Raw genomic sequence first — 5369 nt, forward strand, 5'->3', positions numbered from 1 at the left:
TTAAAATTACAAGTCTAAAGAAAGAATATTAGTTTCTAATTATTAAAATATGAAAGATAGTAATTTTTATGCCAGAATGCCAGTTTTTAAACTTGTAGACTACCAAACTGTTTTAAAGATGGGAGAGAGAGATGTGGAAAAGCATTGTGAAAAAAAGAAGCTATATAGGAGGACAGATGAATGAACAGTAGCTACGAGTTGAAGAATCTATCCCATGCTGAGAACTACTGGGTTCCAGTCCTGTTTTAAACCTCCTGTTAGCCTTGACTATATATGTCTTAATTGATTTTTTTCTGTCAGAAAATTTTCAACATCTTATCTGTATCTGTTGACTTGGTTTATGGGCATGTCTAGGATGGAGTTTAGACATTGGTTTACATCCTTTTTGGCTAGGCCACTCCTTGTTACTCATGTCTAACTCCCTACCTAACATTTCTAAATGCAATTTGTTGACTACTTGCTCTTCTTTTTTCTCTATAAATGAAGGTGGAAAATTATAATAACCATAAGTTTTGGCTCAACCCCAAAATATTTCTTTAACCTTTCCTCCAAATTGTAAGTATGGTTTTGTCCACAATATTGCAAATTAAGTTCTTATTTGATTCCCTTTCATTGTTATTTTTGCTTTCTCTAGGGTTCTCCCAAATGGCAACCCACTCCAGTATTCTTGCCTGGAGAATCCCAGGGACAGAGGAGCCTGGTGGGCTGCCGTCTATGGGGTCGCACAGAGTTGGACACGACTGAAGCAACTTCTTAGCAGCAGCAGCAGCAGCAGGGTTCTCCCAACTCTTTTTTCTTAAAATATGGGAAATGAGAGTGGGAAATTACACTGCAAATAGAATTCCTTACTCTCATGAACATGTGGGCAAGTGATATTTGGATGTGCATACAATCCCATGTATCTGGATTTTTCAATTACATGATTCCCCATTGCCTAGCACAGATTCTTAATAAATGTTTGTTGTCTAAAATTTGGAAAAAACATAGAAGGGAAGGGAAGAGAGAAAGGAACGGAGGGAAAATCTAAAGTAAGACTGTTCAGAGTTGTAAGAAACTACTTTATATTGTGTAGTTTTCTATCTCCTTTTCTTCTAAATAATCTTGGCTTTCCCAATGCAAAATTTTTAAATCCCAGCTGAGACTTCTGTTTTGATCAAGATGTCAATGGTAAAGCTCCCCTCTAGAGTCCCTTGGACTGCAAGGAGATCCAACCAGTCCATCCTAAAGGAGATCAGTCCTGGGTGTTCTTTGGAAGAATTGATGCTAAAGCTGAAACTCCAATACTTTGGCCACCTCATGCGAAGAGTTGACTCATTGGAAAAGACTCTGATGCTGGGAGGGATTGGGGGCAGGAGGAGAAGGGGACGACAGAGCATGACATGGCTCGATGGCATCACTGACTCAATGGACATGAGTCTGAGTGAACTCCGGGAGTTGGTGATGGACAGGAATGCCTGGCGTGCTGTGATTCATGGGGTCGCAGAGAGTCGGACATGACTGAGTGACTGAAAAACAAACAAAAAACAGCCAGGTAAGTTCCTTCAAAATTCTTCCATTTTCATTGGGAGAGCTTTTGCCAGGTATCAGCTCCCTGTCCCATCTTACTTGCCTTTCTTGACACTCTTGATACATAATAGTTTCATAAGCAAAGAAAACAAGTTTATTTTGAAGGTGGCAGTGACTGTGAGTGATAGAAATGCAAGCAATAATAGTATAATAGAATACACTTCCACTGTAAAAATGCAACATTAAAGACAGAAGCTGATCATTTTGAACATTTTATTTACCATTCAAAGTATATATTAACCAGAAAACTTGTAAATTTCTCATGGAAAAATGACCATACCTTTGTCTGGAAGCTCTTGTCTTTTATTTCTTTTGAATTAACAAAGCTACAAGTGATAAAGAAAATGAATTGTTACACTGAGAATGAAGAAAGTGGATAATCAAGTGGTGATATTGCCTGTATTGAACAATCTTGTTTTCTAAGCTAGTTGGGCAGGAATAGGAAAGAGAGACCAAGCATGTAAGTAAAGAGAGAAATTAAAAATATACAATTGTTGGGGCTATAATATGTTATGGATTTATGCCAGTCAAGGTTTTAAAATGTAATCATTCATTGGAGAAAGAACTTCAATTAAGACAGTTTAAGCCAAGGCTATGACTAAAACTATTTTGTGCCAAAGAATAGGAAGCAAAGCATAGTCACAAGGAGCTTTATTCTCTGGATATGTTCTATCACTCTCTTTTATTAGGTCAGGTTTCATTTTTTATCACTTTACACTTCCTAAAGCCATCTTTACTTCCTTCCAAAGATATGCTTTCCAAGGCCAATTCCTGATTTTTCTCTCATTTGCCTGTTGTTATTATTTTATTATAATGCATATCCTCTCTTCAGGGCTTCTCTGGTGGCTCAGTGGTAAAGAATTTGCCTGCAATGCAGGATATCTGGGTTCGATCCCTGGGTTGGGAAGATCCCTTGGAGGAGGAGGGCATGGCAACCCACTCCAGTAATCTTGCCTGGAGAATTCCATGGACAGAGGAACCTGGCTGGCTACAGTCCACAGGGTTGCACAGAGTTGGACATGACTGAAGCAACCAAGCAGCAGCAGCATTCTTTCTTCAACAAATACATTGTTGGGTTTCCCACTCACCAACTTCTCATCCTATAGCTCGTAACTGAAAAGTTCTACTAAATTTGGATTTCTAATAGTTTATATTCTGTTCTGAAAGCAAGGGAATTCCAGAAAAACATCTACTACTGCTTCATTGACTATGCTAAAGCCTTTGACTGCATGGATCACAACAAACTGCAAAATTCTTAAAGAGATGGGAATACCAGATCACCTTACCGGTCTCCTGAGAAACTTGTATACAGGTCAAGAAGCAACAGTTAGGACTGGACATGGAACAACAGACTGGTTCAAAATTAGGAAAGGAGTATGTCAAAGCTGTATATTGTCACCTTGCCTATTTAACTTATATGCAGAGTACATCATGCAAAATACTGGGCTGGATGAATCACAAGCGATTGGAATCAAGATTGAGGGGAGAAATATCAGTAACATCAGATATGTGGATAACACCAGCATTATGGCAGAAAGCAAAGAAGAACTAAAGATCTTCTTGGTGAGGGCGAAAGAGGAGAGTGAAAAAGCTGGCTTAAAATTCAACATTCAAAAAACTAAGATCGTGACCATTTGGTCCCATAACTTTATGGCAAATAATTAGGAGAAAATATGGAAACAGTGACAAACTTTATTTTCTTGGGCTTCAAAACCACTGTAAACAGTGACTGTAGCCATGAAATTGAAAGATGCTTGTTCTTTGGAAGAAAAGCTATGACCAACCTAGATAATGTTTTAAAAAGCAGAGACATCACTTTGCCAACAAAGGTCCATATAGTCTGCTGCTGCTAAGTCACTTCAGTCGTGTCCGACTCTGTGTGACCCCATAGACGGCAGCCCACCAGGCTCCCCCGTCCCTGGGATTCTCCAGGCAAGAACACTGGAGTGGGTTGCCATTGCCTTCTCCAATGCATGAAAGTGAAAAGTGAAAGTGAAGTCGCTCAGTTGTGTCCAACCCTCAGCGACCCCATGGACTGCAGCCTACCAGGCTCCTCCGTCCATGGGATTTTCCAGGCAGGAGTACTGGAGTGGGGTGCCATTGCCTTCTCTGCCATATAGTCTAAGCTATGGTTTTTCCAGTAGTCCTGTATGGATGTGATAGTTGGACTACAAAGAAGTCTGAGTGCCAGAGAATTGATGCTTTTGACCTGTGATGCAGGGGAAGACTCTTGAGAGTCCCTTGGACTGCAGGGAGATCAGACAAGTCAATCCTAAAAGAAATCAACCCTGAATATTCATTGGAAGAACTGATGTTGAAACTGAAGCTGCAATACTTTGGCCACCTGGTGCAAAAAACTGATTCGTTGGAAAAGACCCTGATGCTGGGAAAGATTGAGGGCAGGAGGATAAAGGGACAACAGAGGATGAGATAGTTGGACAGCATCATCTACTCAATAGGCATGAGTTTGAGCCAGCTCTGGGAGATAGTGAAGGGCAGGGAAGCCTGGCGTGCTGCAATCCATGGGGTCACAAAGAGTCAGAGATGACTGAGCAACTGAACAACAACAAATTCATTGGAGGGACTGATGCTGAAGCTCAGGTACTTTGACCACCTGATGCAAAGAGCTGACTCATTGGAAAAGCTGCTGGGAAAGATTGAAAGCAAAATGAGAACAGAACAGCAGAAGATGAGGTGGTTAGATAGCATCACTGATTCAGTGGACATGAATCTGAGCAAACTCCAGGAAATAGTGAAGTTCAGGGAAACCTGCAGTGGTGAAGTCCATGGGGTCATGAAGAGTCAGATACAACTTAGCCACTGAACAACAAATTCATTGGAAGGACTGATGCTGAGCTATAATACTTTGGCCACCTGATGCAAAGAATCAACTCATTAGAAAAGACCCGACTCATTGGAAAAGACCCTGATGCCAGGAAAGACTGAGGGCAGAAGAAGAAGGAAGCAACAGAGAATGAGATGGTTGGATGGCTCAATGGACATGAGATGGTTAGATGGGCATTGAGTTGGCTCCATTGACTCAATGGACATGAATTTGAGCAAACTCCAGGGGATAGTGAAGGACAGGGAAGCCTGATGTGCTGCAGTCCATGGAGTCTAAAGAGTGATTGAGTGACAACAATAAGAAAAGTTAATAAAGTGCTCTAAATTCAGATAGAAAGTACACACTGTTCATTGAGGACACAGAAATATCTTTGAAAGTGAAATATTTGATGTGTACATGGATACTTGTGGTTTGCTTTTGTTACATATTTAGCAGTGAGTTTATCTCACTGATAAATATCAAAAACATGGGACAACAAGGAAGTACCTTGGTTATTGTGAAGTCACCAGAGTGCACTTCAAAGCCTATGTGCTTTCAGCTACCTCTGTTCATAAAATTCCCTCATTTAAAATATCATTTTAAGTTAACTTTCAACCTTGCAGCTAAAGCCCCATGGTGCTGCTTTTCATTCTTTCACTACCTAATAAATAAATACTCACCACTGGAGCTCTGCCACATGTGAGTGATCACAGTAACTCTGATAGAAACTCCTTATGGCACTTGTTATAGACAAATTAGAGAAAAGAGCTTATTGAGAGACCAAAATGACCCATGAAGGTTTATTTATGCAGTATGTATTTATCAAGATATCTTAGGCAAGCTGCTGCAGAACCTGATGAAAACTATGATTTATCAGTGACTACTGTCCTCAAGAAAATTGCTATTTACAGAGATGGAAAAACACAAACACAAATAACTGTACTTCAGAACATAAAGTGATGAATACTATAAGAGGAAC

The sequence above is a fragment of the Bubalus kerabau genome, chromosome 8 (genome assembly GCF_029407905.1).
Source record: "Bubalus kerabau isolate K-KA32 ecotype Philippines breed swamp buffalo chromosome 8, PCC_UOA_SB_1v2, whole genome shotgun sequence".
Taxonomy (NCBI): Eukaryota; Metazoa; Chordata; class Mammalia; order Artiodactyla; family Bovidae; genus Bubalus; species Bubalus kerabau.